This window comes from Pelecanus crispus, chromosome 3 (assembly GCF_030463565.1).
Source record: "Pelecanus crispus isolate bPelCri1 chromosome 3, bPelCri1.pri, whole genome shotgun sequence".
NCBI classification, from domain to species: Eukaryota; Metazoa; Chordata; class Aves; order Pelecaniformes; family Pelecanidae; genus Pelecanus; species Pelecanus crispus.
The window spans coordinates 70251485-70271265 of NC_134645.1; the positions used below are offsets into that span (position 1 = coordinate 70251485).

The 19781-nt window shown below is 45.3% G+C and overlaps 1 protein-coding gene across 1 annotated transcript in view; it reads right to left on the bottom strand.

The window, feature by feature from the left end:
- L3MBTL3 (L3MBTL histone methyl-lysine binding protein 3) overlaps positions 1 to 3435 on the bottom strand; it is an 82311-nt gene extending 78876 nt beyond the window's left edge. The window contains exon 1 of the mRNA XM_075706938.1: positions 3427 to 3435. The gene's annotated coding sequence lies outside the window, so the exon portion shown is untranslated. The remainder of the gene's footprint in view (positions 1 to 3426) is intronic.
- Positions 3436 to 19781: the final 16346 nt, after the last annotated feature.

The following is a 19781-nucleotide window of genomic DNA, read 5'->3' on the forward strand; positions in this document are numbered from 1 at the left end:
TTGCCTGTTGCTCGTGAAGTTTATTACAAGTCAGTTAAAGATGAGATACATAGCTTATACTCACAAAGGGACCACAGCTTAAAATTCTTTGCCATTCTTAACCCTTGCAACAGAAAATGGACCAGATTTCCTATTGATGATGTCCCTTTAGCATTATTTCCTCTTATTTTATCTGGTGCTGCTCTTCTGCCTGCTAGATTCTCCAGGGGTACTGCGTACGTTTGCTCCCGCTTGCCAATACTTCAGCTTAAAACCTTTTTCCTCACAGAAAGAATCTGGCTGCAGATGCATTACAAGATGCTGCAAAGCCTGAGTCTGCACCAGTGCTAAAGGAGGCTCGCGCTGTCCTCACCTGAGCCTGGTCGCTGTCAGAGAGCTCACACAGGTATTGCCATACCATTGCTAGAAACCGGGTAACACAGTTACACGCAGCCTTCATCTACTACCTCATTATCAAATATCCACAGAACACTATAATAACAATAGTTACCCAATACCAAAGCTATCCCATCGTCTAATGAAACGTACCACTTACAACTTCTATCTTGTTTATAAAGAACCTGCACCTCACACCAAAAAAGTACTTCCTCTGCAACACTTCCATGACTCCTTTCTTTCTGTTATTGCCTGTGCAGTCCTGAGCGGAGGTTTAACCTACTCAGATAGTAAGACTTGAGTACAACAGCTCTGAAATCCTATGGCTTAATTTCTCTCAATTCCTTGCACCAGGCACAGAAAGTTACAGAAAACTTCTCCCTCTGTTTATTTGTGCCTCCGTCCCTCCCCTGTGCTGACACCTCCTTGAGAAGAACTGTGACGCACCGAATCTTCACACTGAGTATCACCTGACCTATTTCAGATTGTTATTTCTTACCCCAAGTTAATTCAGTATACGTCTGAACACTCCTTTTGTGTGACTCATGCCCTCCTCTTCCTCTTCTGCCAACTCTTAGCAGTTTCCATGAGCTCTGCTGTCCTTAAACAATTCATTTGCCTTTTTCTAGCTCCTAAATACACTCAGCAGGTTACTGCATTTATAGACTTTCCCTTCTCTCCAATTCATAAAGAGCTCGTATCTCCCATTGCGGCGAGCGGTTCCACTACCGGAGCACTAATAAGCTACGACTACGCACACTATCACGTTTTTCAGTAAGCCCCATGCCAGGTAATCACTGGTTCCTCACAGCCATCACTAACAGTCCATCATCCTACTTACCAGCAGAATTAAAAACCCCAAAGAGTAAATGGAGTAGCCCACAAAAAGTCATCCATCTCTCTTCACGGAATAGGTGATACCCAATAAAACTGAACAAATCAGAGGAAAAGGACTCACCTACATAACCATTTTCTTAACTTACTAGAACTTCTAAAAGCAACACTCTAGAAAAACTCATTAAACTGAAGGTGAAACATACACCACAACAACAAACAAAACCAGAGTTCACCGCAATTGCCCAACTGACAACAAAAGCATCCAAGACGATCGCTTTGGCCACCTCCATCAGAGCACCGGTTCACGGGAAGACCGACTGGACCAGGTTCACGGGAAGACCGACTGGACCACGGTCAAAGCTGCCGAGGTCACACCAGGAAAAAAGGAGTAGCTGGCACCACCCGGAGCGGAGCGGAGCGCTTTACTGCCTTCAGCCGCTAGTTCAGGGAGTTTCTCTCTTACAGATGTTCATCATATAAACTTCTGGGAACGTGACGGCTTCCTCGGAAAAAAGCACCGGTTTCCTAAACAGCTTTTAGATTTGCGGTAAGAGAACTGCGTTACGATCCCGAACATAGACTATTTCCTAAAACGACGCACGCCGAAGCTGCTGGATCTCGAGTTTGATTTACGCTCACCACCTGAGTTTTTAGCACCCACGACCGAGCATCCCTCCATGAGCAGAAACAGACAGCAAAAACGGTCAGCCCAACGCCACTCAACTATCCCAAGGGGAATTAAAAAGAAAACAGCCGAAAAGCGAAAACACAACTCACGCTACCTTTCACCGTCAAGCTACACGCTCCAGGCTGCTCGGCGCAGGTAACTAAAGGGAATGGCGGAGGCTGCGACCCTCGCCGCCCGCGGAGGCTGCCGCATCCCCAGGGGCCTCCTCCCCACGACGCCTCGCCCACGGGGGCTCAGCCCGCGCCCTCGAGTGGGACAAGCGGCACGGCTCCGGGGCGGGCCCCCGCCGCTGCCCAGGCGGGCCGTGGGCCGGGCCCAGCCACCCGCGGCGGCGCGGCCGGCAGCCGGCGGGGCCCGGCGGCGGCCGCCCCGGAGCCGGCCCTGCCGCCCGCAAGGCGCGGCAGCCGGAACGCGGCGGCGAGGCCCGGCGGGCGCGGCCGCCGCTCCCCGGCGCCGGCAGCCCGCGGCCTACCACCAGAGGTCCCTCCTTGGCCAGTTTTGCGGCGTGTTTGTGCCGCACTTGAAACTTTCTGGAGAAAACCCGGGCTCAGGTCCGCGTCTTCCCCGGGCTCGGGCAGAACCAACCGAGACAAAAGCGCCCGCCCGCCCGCCCGCCCCGGCCGGCTCCTCCGGGGGGAGCGCTCGGGGAAAGCGGTTCTCGAGCTGCTCCGTTCCTCTCCTGAATTTGCCTTTTTTTTTTTTCCCCTCTTTCCCCCCGCCGCGGGCAATTAAATCGAGCGGGGGAAGCGTGCCCCCCTGCCCCGGCGTGGGGGCGGCGGCGGGGGCGAGCGCGGTGCGGGCGGGGGTGGGAGAGGAACTGGGTGTTAAGTGTTCCTGAGGAAGTTGCACAACGAGAGAGGGACTCTGCTTGTTTACCGGGTCCTTTGCTTTTTTTTTTTTTTTTTTTCCCTCCCACCCCCCCCTTCCTCCACCCCCCGAGACCGGGATCCGGGAAAGGGAGGCTGTCTCCGAGTGGAAAGAAAAAAAAAAAAAAATTAAAAAAAAAAAAAAATGTTACCTTCTCCTCCCTCCTCCCCTCCCCCAGCGCGGAGGAGGAGGAGGAGGAGGAGGAGGAGGGGGGCGAGCTGTCTTTTTCCCTAGGGGACGGCGGGGGTTTGCTCCCCGGCCGCTCGCAGCGGGTCTCCGGGCATCCCTCGGCGGAGCGGGCACCCCTCGCCGCGGGAGGGGCCGGCACACGCCGCCTCCCCGGAGGGCTCGTCCCCGCCCGGCCCCGCAGCCTCCGGCGCCCGGCCCCGCGCTCCAACTTTTTCTCTCACGCTCTCGTGTGCGCCCGCTCCGACGGGGAGGGGGAGCGGGCGTGGGGGTGGGGAGCGGGCTCCGACGCGGCACCCCCCGCCCCGGGCGCTGCCGCCCCGCCGGCCGCTCCCCAGCCCCGGCCGGGGGCGGGCGGCCGCTCTCCGCGGGAGCGCCTTCCCGTCGGCCGCCGCTCCCCCCCCCCCAAAAAAAAAAAAAAAAATCGCTTTCCCCCCCTCCCCCCCGCCGAAAAAAACCACCGCCTCACGCACGTTAGCGAGAACAAGTGTGCCTATATCCTGTTGTTATGTGCACCGGCTGCGGAGACGGGGAGGGAGAGACGGGCGTGTGCGCGGGGGCCGCCCCCCCACCCCGGCCGCACTTCAGCCGAGAGCGCGCAACTCAGCAGCGAAGCCGCGTAGAGAAGCCGCGTCCTACTCCCTGCACCCCCACCCTCCGCCCCCACCCCCCCCCCCAAAAAAAAAAAAAAAAATCCTCGGCGAAATACGCACTCACGTGTATGTGCGCTCACACACCCCGCCGGCACCCCGGGGCCGGCCGCCGGCAGCCCCCCCCGGCCAGCCCCCCGAGCCGGCGGCGCTGACAGGCGCCGGCCCCCGCCGCCGCACGCAGCCCGGAGCGGGCAGGGGCCGTTCCCCCCGCCGCCTCGCATGTCTGCCGCAGCGAGCGCGGCGCACGCACCGCACAGAGGCAGGAACTGAGCACTCGAGCAAAAGACTTTTTTTTTTTTTTTTTTTCGCTTCTTTAAAAAAAAAAAAATTGCTAGAAGCGCTTTTTTTTTTTTTTTGGTATGTGTATGTGTGTGCAAACTTTCCCCAAAATGGCGGAAATTGGGAGATGATTATATTTTAAATATCTCTCGCACACAATCACACAAAGTGCAGGAGCGACGGAAAATACAAACTCTCTCCGCTGCGCGCTGAAGAGGCCTTCGCACACGGGGACCCACGGCACATTCAACCGGTATATCCCGGCAGCCGCCACCTCTCGCCGCTTCCGAGCAAAAAAACCGGGGCTTTTTCACACCCCTCTCCGCTGCGCATTGCCCCCTCGCAGCCCGCACTTCTCCCCGTCCTTCAGCCTGTGTGAACAAAGAGCCGGGGCTGGGGAGGGGGGGGCTCGGCTGGCAGCGAGCCCCCTCCCTCCCCTCCGCTCCGCTCCCTCCCCGCCCGGCGCTCACACGCACACGCACACCCGGGTGCACACACACACACTCACACCCCCCCCCCACACACACACACGCACACACACACACACCCCCCCCCCGCCGCCCCGCCGCTGCACCCGCATCACATTGTTCCCAACAGCGCGGCGGTGCCCCGTAAGTGTCATTAAATGGAGCCAACTGACAAGCTCATTGGTGGGGCAAGCCTGCAAAATGTCTCTCCCCTTCCCTTCCCCCTCCCTTCGGAACCCCCTCCCCCCCCCCCCAAAAAAAAAGGCCCCCCCCAACACATTTCCACAGCTCCCTCCCCCGTCTATATCTATATGTACATACACATACGTGCGTGCGTGCCTGTGCATGTATATAAATACATAGCGCATATATATATCCATGTACTCCCTTCATGTGTTTGGGAAGAGAAAAAGAAATACCAGGCACCTCTCTCTTTCTTTTGTTCCTCTTTCACACTCGTACACTTATGATTTAGTGAGATCCCCGGTGCCCCAGCCGCTCCCCAGCCACTTGCGAGTCACTTGCCCACTTTCCCCGGCATTAACTTCCATCCTCGCTGCTCGAGGTGGTGGGGGAGAAGCCCCCCTCCCCTTCCCCAGATACGTTTCGTAAGGGAGGGAGAGGAGGTGCGTCTCTCCCTTTATCTCTCGCGCTCTCTCTAACTTTCATCCTCACCTAAGGGGAAAATTAAAACCCATCACCAGCCTTTGCCATCGCAGCTCCCTAAACGGCTTGCGGATCAGATCGGAACCCGCCGCTCCTTACCCCCCCAAAATTCTCTCTCTTTCTCCGTCTCTCGAGTAGTCCTGACAAATATGGTCCAGGGCTGCGGGCACAAGTGAGCATGCGCCCGCGGAGCCAGGGCTGGGGAAAGGGGAAACTGCTGCCGCCGCCGCCGCCGCCGCCGCCGCCGCCGCTCTTCCTCCTCCTCGCCGCCGCCGCCGCCGCCGCTGCGCCCCAGCCGCCGGCAGCCGGCAACCGGCGGCGGTCCTCGGCCTCAGCAGAAAGGCGGCCGGCGGCGGCGGCGGCTCCGGCGGAGGCGCATCCTCTCCCCCGCTGCCGCTGCCGACGCCGGGGGAATAATGAGGAGACTTGCGCGGCCGCCGCGCGCGCTATTTTTGGGCGCTTGCAGAAATAACGCCTCGCACTTTTTTTTTCGGGGAGCGGGGTGGCGTCTTGCTCCTCGGCGGTCCCGCCGGCTGCCGGCGGGGCTGGGTAGTGGGCGCCGGCAGGCCGGGGAGAGCCCCGGCGCGGCTCCGGGCCCCCCCCCCCCCCCCGTCCTCTCCGCGAAACGCAGGCGAGGCGGAGGCGGGAGGGTCGCGCACCCGCACGGAAAGCGCGGGTCCCGCGGGCTGCGGGAGGGGGGCAGCCCTCCGCCCCCTCCAGCGAGGGGTGCGCCGGGGGGTGGGGGGGGGCACGGCTGGGGCCGAGCCGGGAGCCGCCAGCCTGGAGCCAGGCTGCTCCGGCACTCCGCAAACACCGGCTTCGGGCGGCACGGAAATGGTCCTCGCAGCGGGCCTCGTCTCATTCCAGACCCAGCCGGCTTCCAAATCAAAAGTAGTTTCAGATGTGCCACCTGCCCGAACGCTCTCCGCCGCCGCCCTGTACTCGCAAAGAAAAATGCTGCCTGCAGCATCTATTTTCTGTCACTTGCTCAGAAAACAGTAAAACCTGAAGGCCCTTGGTATTTTAGGGGATCGGCCAGGGCGGGCTTCCTTCACCCCCGAGGAGGTCTGTTTACGCACAAGAACATGAAGCAAAATAGACCTACACCGGGCCTAACGAGGCCGGGGAGGAGGGAGGATGGAGGGTTGCGATCAGTCGTACGTATGACACTTTCAACAGTGTGCGTGCGTGTATATATATATATATAGTTTCAGGCAAAGTACAACACAACGCAGAACTTCATTACTCTAATCCCAGATATTTTTTCAGACTACAGAATATCTCCCTAAGGTGACTCTGTCCTTAAGGCAAAAACTGGCAAAGTGAATTTTGAATTTTTAATAGTTTGGCATATTATTATATATGTCTTAAAATAACTCTCAAATCTTGTTACGTCTTTTGTTAATCCCGGTAATGATCAATGTCCAAACTTCCTCTTGATTTTACCTATGCTCCCCTCTACAATTACAGTGACAACTTTGGCCCAAATTACGAGAGCAGAAATACTAATAAATACTAATAAATACCCAGGAATAAATATCAACATTAAATATCAATAGAAATAAATACACGGCACAAACGCTCACCTACAAAGTCTGAATAACTAATAAAATGGTTTATACAAGACCAAATACAACCTTTTTGCTATTCTGGATATACTACTGTATTACAGTAGTGTCCCCATGATGGGGACAGCATTGCACCGGACACGGGATAGAGGTGGTCCTTCTCTGGCAGGACTTCCCAGGCTCAGCTTCTGTTCAGTAAAGCATTTACTTTAGAATGTGTATTAAAATATTTAAGAATCAAACGTGACAACTCTTCCCCCTTAAACTATGCCCACGCTCAAACATTATTTAGACGTGACTTTACTTAGATTTTACCATAATATCTTGAGAGTCTCTATTTACTTAAATTAATATTCCTCACAGCAGTAAAATGGGGCTCATGCCTAAGTGTTTGCAGGATTGGTGCCTAGCGCAATACATGGTAGTTATTTTATGACGAGCATTTCTCACGCCCCTTCAGCTCAAATGGCATTGCATATAGGCTGCAGTTTTCATCAATGACCATATGTTCATTAGAAACTAATTACAGAAAACAGTATTAACCTAATTGTAATAATTAGTGATAACATACATTTAAACTCTTCTAAAACACAGATGCAAAAAATAGTAAAGGATGAGAAAATTCCTGCTTTCCACCAGTGAGCTCTTAGTTGAGGAAATTTATGGGTTAGAAACAAAGAATAGACTGTAACTGAAGTCATTCAGTGCTTTTCTGAAAATTATTTCCCAATGTTATTGAAACATTTTTATGCAGATAGTTGCCCAATAACTAGATTATTCTCTTGTAGCCGGGCTCTGCAGAAGACACTTAAAGAATGATACAATTTGGTACTATTTAAAAATCTTTAGGACACTTGACCTGTACTGATTATTTCTCCAGGTGGCATTGAGGTTTTTGGGGAGTGTGCACTGTACCCTGTTATGAAGATGCATTTGTAAGAGTATAAATGATGAGTTATCTGCAGTTATTTTATCTATGCTTGAAAGACTTTGTCTCTTTTCCTTTGAAAATCTTAAAGGGAAAACATAGAACTTGTAAAACCCTGTTATATTCTAATCCGTCTAGTCTACTTGCAGAAATCATAGGAGTGTAACCGCTTACAGAAAATGACATCACAGGTGGAAAAGCTCCTTGAAGGAAGTCGGAACTGAAACCAAGTATTTGAACCAGCGCACAGCTGCTTTACTGGATCAGTAGTTTCAGATGGATAGCTCTTTGATTAAAGTAAAAGGACCTGGGAAATTAATAAAGGTACCTTCTGTTCTCTGTCTCTTCTTTGATCCTTGTCCTAGTCATATTGTGGCAGCTCATGATGTATAATAAACCCATTATTTTGTCAATAAAAAATTATTGAGTAAAAATAGATTAAATGTTATTCAAATGTGCTCTTTAAACATTAGTTCTGTTGCCATTTTATTTAACACTAGACTTCTATCTGTATTCCAAAGACAGGGAATTTTGAACACTTGTTTTCTGTATGTAAGTATGCCATTTAATATGATTTTGGCACTATGTTTAATGACAGATTTTGGAGTAGCTAAATTTGGTCTCTGAGTATTCTTGTAACTCGTTGAATAGGTGTTTGTGCTGTAGCCAAATACTGATTATTTTTCTAAGAGAGCATGCGCATGAACATCCATATACATGGCTTCCAAATCCCAAATCTTGAATACCATTTAAGGTGGTGAAAGAAATGTACCTTATCGATTCAGTTTGTGTATTTGGTTTATACCATCATGATCTAATGGCTCCTGAGTAAATATCTAAACATAAACTGAGAAAAAGAGAATCAGTATTTACCTTTTACCAGATTACTTTGCACTTCTGGGGTCTTGATTGCTGCAATACGGACTAAGAGGCCTTAAAGATGGCCTTATATCTCAAAAATAGCCTGCACGTGACATTTTATCACCATTCTTCTAGCAACCTGTGCAACTCATTGTGTGACCTTTCTCACCAGTGACAGTCACTAGTCTGCCATGTGATTCTTCCCCAAGCTGAACCAGGAGGACAGGAAAGAGGGCTTGAGAGCAATCACTAGCAAAACAATGTTGTATATGTTACTATGTAAAACTCTAAGCCAGGAAGATAGAAGTGTGAAAGCTGTAAGAAATTGGGGATGAGGAGAGATGGTGTATGTGCCTGTCTAGCAAGGAAGATTCCAGTCCATGGTGATTCTAGTTCCCCTCAACAGTGCTCTCTCTCTCTCCAGGGAACTTGATGTCCCCGCAGATGTGAAGGAATAACGACCGACTCATTATCAATAGAATTGACATTTTTTTGCCACTAATCCCAGAAAAATTATCAAAGTTGATTCAGATGCCACACTAAACTGGAGAACCAGTAATACTTCCTAGCTTTCAAATCTGAGTGTGTGCCCTGGCCACTTCCCAACTCCATACCAGAATGACACTTGGATACGCAACAGTCTTTCTTCCTGGGAGGGAAACTTGAGCATGAGTCCTTGAAAGAAACTGCAGTGTTTTCCAGCCAGGTTTCAGCCCAATACGCACCTGGATGCACCCTAGGTGCACCCTTGGACTGCTTGTTTCTAGAGACTAAGAGTTTTGAGACATTGTAAAGTAGGTGTTTCAGAGATTTCATCAAAGTTGCAAGACTACAAAGATTTCCAGAGGTGGTCTTCATCCTGAAGAAATTCAAAGGCAGATACGGAATTTATGGGATTGTCAGTGCGGAGGTGAACCCAGAGCAATATTGCCTATGAGAAGTTTGGGAAGCATTGGACCAGAACAATGAGGTGTAAAAGCAGAAAAAGTTATTTGTAAGAGTGGGTCAAATGCAAATTAGGACCCCTGTCGGGAATATTGATGAGGACTCTTGAGCCAGGAGAATACTGAAGTTAGAAGTTTGGATGTGTGGATTGGGCATGAGGGAAGGGCTTGGAGCACTGGCAAGATCTTGGATCAGTTGAAGGAAGTGGGAGAGGGCACCATTGCCAGTGTTAGGGAGGAGGGGTGCGAAGGTGCAGCAGAGACTGTGCAATCTGGAGTGGATGATAGGCCAAAAGAAATCGGTAAGAATAAAGGTCCTGTGGGAGGGGAAAGGTGGGGAGTAGTAAAAGAGAGACTCACCACAGAGGAGGGCAAGTGGTGTGGAAAGGGGTAAACAGAGTGTGAGAGGGCAAGGAAGGAAAGGGGGAAGAAGGGAGGGAACCTGCGTCAGGCAAAGCTGGAACAGCAGGAGGTTGGCGGTCTTTAAAAATGGAGTTTCCAAGATGAACTTTGAAGGGGTAGTAATGAGCAATACCTTGATTATGAGTGGGGAAGAGGGCAACCACCACAGGGCTCTTTTTGACGTAAAGCTCTATTCCTGCATGCTCTTTTCTGAGGTGTGTGGGCACACTCTGCATGTAAGGGCCACTATCATTTCCCTTAGCAAAAGGCTTCGGCTCCAACTATGCATAAGATGACAACAGCCTTGCAGCAGAGCATTGCATTGGAAAGCCTGTTCAAGCTGGATACTCCAAACCTGTCATCCAAAAGCTAGTAGTCACTCTGAGAGCTAAGGCTGTATTTTTAAATATGCACAAAGAAGGCAAGTTGATGAGGCAGCACAGGAGCAAACATCACTCTCGGGAACAGGAACTGAATGAGAAAGGGTTGCAGCCTGCACTCCTTACGTGGAAAACAATCCTGTTGAAATAGGCAACGAATGAAGGGGTTATTTTAATAATTGTTGGTCGAATTTCTAGATCTATAACCGTTGCTGAAAAATATCTGGACGTGAATAAATAGCTCATCCTGTGGGTCCAATTGGACGGCAAAACCTGGCAGCACGGGGAACGGAGGAGGAAGTCCCATCCAAGGTCCTTAAGACGCAGTGGCAGGGGGAGAACTTGCTCTAACCTGCTCTCCCTGGAGAGCAATAGAACAGTTTTCAGAGCAACATGTGTCAGACTTAGTGACTCACAACCGCATGTGGATGTTCCTAGTAAAATATAAATTGGTCCAGCAGTAGATGAAGAGGAAAGAATCCCAAATATTGCTTGTACTAGACATAAGATCAGATGACTCAAAGTATGCATGCAGACTCTCTTTATTTTCAGTCCTTTTTATCTAATAGTGTGTTCCAACAAGTAAATAAGCCCCGTTGTTTTAAAAAGGTATTGATGATGTAAGACAGATTGCATATAACAGGCAATACATGCTTAATGTATGTGGGATAATGCACAGGTTTACTCCAAGCAAACGGATTTCTCCTTGAAGTGGCTAATGCAAAAGCCTGATGCCAACGGTTAAAGGCAGCAGAAGGAAAACAGAAATGCAGCTAGGCTGTAGCAAACATTGAACAAAGCTTTTTTGGACATTGATAAGAGGTTTTCCTTACCCTGAGAACTCAGAATTAGGATTGCAACAGAACAGGTATCTGCTAGGCCTACCAAATGTGACTGCAATTAAAGCAATAGACAAAGCATCTCCTGTTCGCTGTTAGGCCCAACATCCCTTGTAGAACAACAAGAAGTGCGTCCTTTATAACATTTTTCCAGTGACGTCGTGTCACGTGGACATGCAGCGATAGCATTCCCCTCTTTGTCAAGCAACAGAGAATATTAATGGGGCCTATTTCTGAGACCGACAACGAACGGATTATTCAGAATCAGAGAAATTTATATTCCATTGTCGCCGATCCTGAGTCATCAGGCTTTGTGGCGTCAACTCTTAAAGCTCCTGGGCTGGAATAGCGGGCATTGTGGCTATATACCTGAAATCATGGATTGATATATGCAAATGTAAATAGTGGCTTCAATAAGTAAAAGGGAGTTTTTGTTCTGGACTTTTAAGCTATGTGTTAACACCTCATGCTAGGAAATCAATCTGCCAAAATCTCATTTATTATCTAGAAAATAATGATGAGTGTGAACTAATATTCTTAGAAAAATAATTACGCACAATAGTAAGAGGTGGGAGTACCTGCTTGCTATAGATTTCAAGGTTTGGCAAACACATTTTAATGGAGAACTCGGTCTCCTGGCTACTACAACAAAGCAGGCAGGATATTCTTTTTGCTTTGAGTACAGAACTGTATATGTTAGTAGTCTGTGCAGGCTGATGCCTGTTTGTGGAAGAATCTACTCACGTTGGCTTACATTTACAGTTTCCCACAAGATGGTTTGATTTCAGTATCCAGTGATAACAGAACTGATGCATGCTCTTAAGCGTTCAAGAGGAACTGAACTTCAGAAAAGATTTTGCTGAAACTAGTTCATTTTCATATGTTCCAAGGCAAGCTTCACGTAACACTTTACATCGAGTCCTCCTGGCTTCTTAACCCCTGGGAATTCTTTGCAAACCAAAAATCCTCTGTGGCTTAAATTTTAGAAAGAAGATGATGTGACATGGGAACATGAACTGTATAATCATTATAGTCATTATAGTACTGTACTGGGAAGCCTATCTACCCTATTTTACCTAATCTCCAAATATTTAAACTGGAAAAATTAAGTTAAAACCGAAGCACTTTTAGATTTGCAGTGCACAAATACTGCATTCGGGGGTGTTGGCAAGTTCCCAGGGAACATTTAAAACTTGTGAGCCTCCAAGAAAGCACAGAAGAGCTTTGAGATCATTGGCTAAAAACTGACAGTGAACTTTTCTGGCTCCAAAGAGAAAGTGTCTTCCACTCTCATGACTCACCTCGGCAAGCATGGATGTAACTAGTAATTTCATAAATATTTGATCATCCTGAAAGCACCGTGCATATTCTTCACTTTACTCACAGAAGTAATCACAGTGATGATGATGTGCAAGGGTACTGTTAGTGCACCATCCTCACCTAGGGGCTATTCTAACGGCCTGCTTCTGGCATCTCTCTTAGGTGCTGAGTGTGGAGCTAAGGCTTTCTATAAAGTCAGTAGAGTGAAGAATGTTCCTCAGAGTGGGATTCAAATATACACATTAAGAGTTTATTGCCTTTAATTAACTATGCAGTGAATTCAGATACACACCTAACATTATAGACTATGTGAATATCTGAATTGCAATTCCCAGTCCAGAAACTTTTGTCAAAAACTCTCTCCTACATGATGATGATGATGATGATGATGATGATCTCCTTCCATTCATAATATTTCTGACTTCACCTGTCTTGGATGAGATAGCTCTGAGCATCAATCCAATGAAAAAGAGATATTGCCTAAATATATATATATGAATGAGCAAGAAGAGTATATACTATATATATATATATTTATTTATATTAAATTACTTAATCTTTTGGCAAGTGACAGGGTTGCTCTTCTCTATGGAATGCAAGCCAAGTTTCAGCTGGGAACAAATAACTGAGTTATATTAGCACACATAAAAATAGACTGACCCACATCTGTAAAAACAGGATCACATTATAATAAAATGGTATTTGTTGTATAATTTCCTGAGCAGAAAACACCTATATAAATGGACTTTTATAAAGAAAACCATGTAATATTTGGTCTATATTAGGCATCCATGCAGCTCTGTAATATGATGGTTTACATGCATGTGAGCCAAAACATGAATAGTTTGTCTTCCCAGCACAGTGCCGTTCTGCAGGGAAGATGGGTATCTGGTTCTGAGTATCATGATCTGCATTTGTATCAGAAGATTGATGTAAGATGACATGGCCTGAGAAGAAGAAGCTGCATACAGAAAAAACATTAAGTAAAATTAAGATTTTTTTTATTTCTGGAATAGGCCACAGTACTGTACAGTTTTGTTTACATTACTAAAACTGATCAGAATAGGGCTCTAGTGAGCACAGTTCTGCACACATCAGGGAATCTGCAGCTGCAGATTTGAATAGGATAGGAAACATTATATAAACTTACTGCACATGCTGCTTCTCCTGCTGTAATAGCTAATATGTCAAGACATGCTTATAGAAACAGACACATGCATATGTGCATCACAGACAAGGTAGGTGCTCAGCTGGAATTCAAACCAATGTGTATTTACAACTGCTGCTGCCACCCCTCTCTTGCACAGCTTGCAAATTCACAAGCTGCCACAGTATATTCCAAATAATTTAAGTTGTAGTTCCCTTCAGAGCTAAAAGCTGGAATATTTAATACTCCACAATACTCACAGACTAGTTTTACTAAGCAATATCTGTTCCTAAACCAACAGACTATGTGCAATAAGAACACCTTTCTTTAACTATAGCTACCATTATTGGTGCTCAAAGCCAACTTATGAATCTTTAAAGCTTAGTTAACTCAGAATTAGTTTTCCTCACAGTAAGAGCATGATGTACTCCAAAGTAATGAATATTTCCATGCCAATTTCTATTTTAAATTCTTAATTTTATTGTCTATAACATGATTTGTTTTTTTTTTAATGTGGCAAGGATTCTTTCATAACAGAGACTGTTTTTCTCCCTAGGGTTCTAATAGGTGAAAAATAAAGCTAAGCATGGAAAATTTCAGCCTAGAATATTTCTTTAAGTAACGAATGATTGAGAATAGGGCATTAGAATGAAACACATTTCTAACCTTGTTGCATTTGCCTCCTTTTAGCTGTAATGTAGAATTTATAATATACGTGGGGTGTTTCTGCAGCATAGAGCTGGTTGCTTAACCAATAAGATATAAATCTAATCGATCAAGCACAGCACAGAAAGGGCAAAACCTGTTCTTTTTCTACACTGGTTAGCCTCTCTGCCTTAACACAGATGTAAAAGTAGTCACCTGAGGCAAACCTAGGCTCCAGTTGCCACCTGAACTTAGCTGAAAGATGGTTCCATTTCAGTGCGCATTGACTCAAATGTATCTCAGCTGACTCTGTCAATAAGTGCAAAAACTAAGTGTTCTCCATGATATAGAGCCCAGTTCTCTGAAAACTAATCAAGACTACAAGGCCATCCTGCACTGGTTATTGAAGAACCATCAAAATAATTTTTTCTTGCTTCTATTCCAACGTGGACTGAATTAAAAAAGAAATCTACAGCAGAAATTTGCAGTAGATCAAGATCAGTGGAATACGCAGTAGATCAAATCTGCGTAATAACTGATGATTTCTCCAGCTAGCATGTATGATCAGATAGTCCCTATATGCCAGGAAATCATGCCAATATTTCAGGTGCTTAGTGGGTCAGATAGCAATGCTAATGTTTTGAAATAAGGGCAGCACTATAGACAACAGAGCAGCAATCCCTCAAACAGTGTAACTGCCTTATTCTCTATGTATCCGTGTGAGATTGCAACAGCATGGTAATTATATATGTTTTTGAAACGAGGCAAAATAAAAAATTAGAATATAAAATGTACTTCTAAACCCACTCAGTGACTGGTCAGCCAAAAGCCCACAGAAATCAATAGGATAGTAATTCCCTGTGGGAATTGGGCTCAAAAACCTTTAGACCGTTTTGAAAATTTTGCCCATGTCTAAAAACAATCTAATATTTCTGGAGCCAAAACCTCATGGGTTTAGTGGATTTTGTGTTTTCACATGGGAACTTCAGGATGTGAAAATACCTCTAGCATTATGAATGCTAAGAAAAAGAACCCATTATGTTTTACATATGCTTGCCATCAGGGAAGACTGATCTATGTGACCAAAAGTAAGCCATGTAAATTAAAGCAACTAAACAAAGTGACAGCAGCAATTATATCAAATTGTTGGGTGTAGCCCTCACTATGGACTGCAGTGAGCAGTACAGATTCATCTGATCTTATATACATCTTTCTTATTGGACTCAACGGCTTTATGAAGTCTTAACTTACAACTTCATAAAAGGAAACATTTCAGAAACTGACCTGTAAGCAAAGCAAGAATTCTATTGACAGATTCAGCTTACCAGGGTGTACCGTTTCCTGCACTGGTTTAAAATTTACCTGCAATTAATCCCATACCTGGTAACTGGAAAACATAGGAAATTTTGTTTTAAAGCATAGTTTTCAAATTGCAGAAGAGAGGAATTCAGTTGTTCAAACCTTAATCAAAGTCTCAAATAGGTGTTTGAAAATTTTTTTTTTTTCAAGGATGGCCATTTAACAGCAGGGGTATTAAGTTGCAGATCACATAACAAAAATTTAATTTCCTTGGCTATATCTGTTCTCAGATTCCAAATGTTCTGGGGCTCCATGTCAGCTCAAATGTTCCTTTGCTTGTCATCCCTGAAAGAACACCCAGTCTGATACAGCGTTATGCCAGCCCAGGGAACTGAACTTGCAGTGACTTTGCACAACTGCGAAGCATGTGAGAGCAGCTGAGGTTCACCCGGTCTGGAATGCACAGCTGGGAGATTTTCCCAGCTCCAGCAACAGCTCCTGTCCCCAGTCATCCACCACAGTAACTCCAATCCCAACATAACTGAAGACATCCTGTAGACTTCAATGGCAAGTTTAAGACGTCTCTGTCATCCACATATAAAAGCCTCTGTGGGCCACAAATAGCTCATTGGGGATGGGGAGATAACTAACTCATTCAAAGGTTTCCCTTTTTGACTGCTGAACCTAGCTTTTGCACTGCAGTTCATCTGCTAAGTAATTATTCCCAGCAAGCAGAGTCACAAAGAAGAAAGTAGTTTTTGATAAACCTGTTGACAAGAATCACTGCTTTCTGACAAAACTGAACATCTCCCATGCCCCTCTGGCAATCCAAACTCATGCTGCATTGACTGTGAGGATATGAATCACTTGGTCTTTTACCAGCAAGAAAAAAGAGTGAAGTCTTAATGTCCACAGATCCAAGGTACAGGAACTCTTGGTGCTCTTGGATGCAGCAGAGCCTGAGCACTGAGCTCTTCCTGGCGAAACTCCAGCCAGCTCTCCACTGCTACCATAGGAAAAGGCGTCAAAGGAGTCAGGCAGGACATTTTGCAATAACACCCACTGGATGTGGGAGTCATTAGCTTCTTTTAAAATTTGGATTATATTGTTCAGGTATCATCTTGAGTTAAAACATAGAAGTCATACGGAGTCTTCCCAAGTAGCTTAAAAATTGGCAGTTCTGATCTTCAAGGTGAGAAAACATTTCACTTTTTCAATACAATAATTTTTCATTCCTATGTGTAGAAGCTGAATTGAAAAAAAGCCCTCAAGTTTGACCTATCTGTAATTGAGTAACTACTAAGGAACCTGGAGCTAGGTGAGTGAGGAGCAGTCTAACAGACAGAACAAGGAATAATGGCTTTAAACTAAAGAAGAATAGATTTAGACTGGATATAAGGAAGAAATTTTTTACAGTGAGGGTGGTGAAGCACTGGAACAGGTTGCCCAGAGAGGTGGTGGAGGCCCCATCCCTGGCAACATTCCAGGTCAGGTTGGACGGGGCTCTGAGCAACCTGATCCGGTTAAAGCTGTCCCTGCTCACTGCAGGGGGGTTGGGCTAGGTGACCTCTAAAGGTCCCTTCCAACCCAAAGCATTCTGTGATTCTATGAAATTAAAACAGATAGGACTACAACCTTATAATTATTATGCATATAAGTATTATGTATGTAAGAATATATAACATAGTTTTCCTATATGCCATATACACCATAATTTTGCAGACTGTTGGAAAGGTAGGCCTTAGGCTTAAGTAATTCTGTGAGGATGGTAATATGTATTTGGAAGAATATTTTTTATGCATACATTTTTGTTTGAATATTCTTAATCTTTATAAACACAAAGCTTGAAGTTGCTTTGAGGTTTGTCACCTTGGAAGTTATTCCACTGGAGACAATTAATACACAATGTCTGTAACTGTATATATTATGATTGGATCTGATAGCACCACCTGTAGTGAAGATGTCCCAACATTTGTCACTTCAAGACACCTCTTTTAGTCTCCTATAAATTTGCCAAATCGGTTTTGGACTGAAAAATTTCTTACCAGATGCTTTTTCTTAGCCTGATTATTTTCTTCTTTGTTCCTCAATTTACAGGTAGAATAATGTAAGCCTTTATGAGAGCAGGGCTAGACAAAAAGTGTGTTATGTTGCCCACGTTGAAAATGTTGTGGCTTTTTACCTTAAAAGTTTTAGTCCATCCAGTTGTTGAAGTAAAAATATTAGATTTGACAGGAATGGAAAGGCTTTATTCTAGGGAAATATTTCTGCTGTTCTTCTGAAATTCTATGCACATTTGAAAAATTCCATTTTGCAAGTGTTCAGAAAAGATTTGCTAGAGACTTAGCTGAAAACTCTGAAGAGTCCATCTGCTGTGGACCTACTCAGGGCTGTATAGACATAATTATTCCTATGATTACAGCCAAGCACCACAAAATGTGTGCCTCTCAGGGACCTTTCTGTTGACAGAGTGCAGAGGAGAAAACAAATTAATTTGAATGCAGTGTAGACAAAAATGGAATTTAGGAGTTAGTGATTATATACATGGAGAAAGAAATGGAAGGAGTATGATGAGTGAGATGGTGGGACTGTGAATTGGCATGTGTATTTGCAGGAGAGGGGGACTGGGAGCTTGTGTGGAAGATGAGGTTTAGAGGCTGACAAACAACAGAACTGGACAAAGGAAGAGAATTGAGGTTAGCTGAGCAAAGGGACCAGGACAAATAGGTGAAGAGAATTAGATGATTTCAGGGAATGGGGTCGAAAATGAACACCAGCTAAACCACAGCTTAGATAGTGCAAGAGGGCTAACTGGTAGTTTGGGAACTGGTCAGTGGTTAAGCTGAATTATTTGCGGAGGTAAGAAGACAGGAATATAAAGGGCATAAAGAAGACTGTGAATAAGAGTCAAACAAAACATTAAAACAACATTTAAAAGGTGCAATGCAAGGTTAAACGCAAGCTTTTAACACATAGGAAATGCCAACATCGATACTGCTTTTGAAACTGTAATTTGAACCCTTGGGCACAAGCATGATGATAACACTATTATGGCATGATGATAGTCTATTTCTTCTACAGAAACCCAGCCTTACTCAGGGAACCCCGATGTAACAAATCTCCTCTGGGTTTCCACAAGGTTATAAATTGAAGATTACAAAACTGCTTCATTGGCTCTGGCAGTCAGAAGGTGTGAAATGCATTAAGCAGTGGATTGCTAGAAGGAAAGCCACCTGCATGGAGATGCTGCAAATTAGGTTCCTTCTTTGCCTCTGACAGTTCTCGTATGATACTAAACACATGATTTTATTCTAACTTTTCCAGGTGGTCAGTAGTTACACATTTTCAGAGAGCCACCCAGAGATCTGAGATCTAGTTTGAAATCTGGCTAGTGGTAGATGAATTCTGCTGGAACGACGCTTCAGACATAAGGACTTGAAAAGTCAGGTCCTTGGCACCTTGAACACTGAATATTACAAAACAGTTTTGACTTCAAGTTCTCGCTTTCCCATTCTATGGCAGTTAATGCTTCTCACCTCAAACTGTTCATCGGGTCCAGATGTCCCTCCAAATAGAGAAACATAATTTAATTTGGTTATTCCACAATTGATTTCAAGTTGAATACCTCAATAAACAACTCTCTTACTTATGCAAAGCTACATGGATTTCTTTGTTTCAACTTGAACATTTAGTTCAATCCTACAGGGCTTTTGGCACTTTTTTGGTTAGCTTGTGATTCATCTCATGCAAGGGGTCAACTAGGCTCTTGAATTAATACATAAGGAGAAAAAAACAATAGTTCTGGAATGAGAAAACCATTGTAGCTTCATTTACTGAATAAAAACCTATGTGGTTAAGCTTTGTAACTAAAATAGAACCTCCACTTTTGGCTAGAAACCAGAGAACAGTTTGGAGTTACAGTAAAATATCATGTAGACAAATTAATTTCAGTGGAACAATAGTCTGAAGTGTTGCATTCATTTTATTTTCAAACTCAGGAAACCCAGACTGTGATTCTTTCATACCCAAGTAGCGTTTATTAAATGACAGCTAATGTAGGAAGATATAGAGCCAAAAACCTGGGGTAGAAAAGGAACATTTTTTGTAGTAGTGTGGGAGGATGAAGTTCAGGAGAGTGTTTTATATCTTTTAGTGACTCAGGTATTACATACTCAGATGAGTGCCTAACAGCAGAACAGCTTGCTATGTAACTTCTCAGGCTAGAGGACTGAAAGCAAAGGGTTACACAAGGGAAAACATAAGCGTGCTTGGTTTAGCTGAAATCAAACTCAGGACACTCCTAACCCTGGAGTGATGTTTACATATCATGATCTTGTAATTAGAAAAAAAACTCAGATTCACTAACATCAGAACTGGAGATAGCACAGAAAAATTTAAATGTGTTTTTTCTCAGAGTATTAAACAGTGAA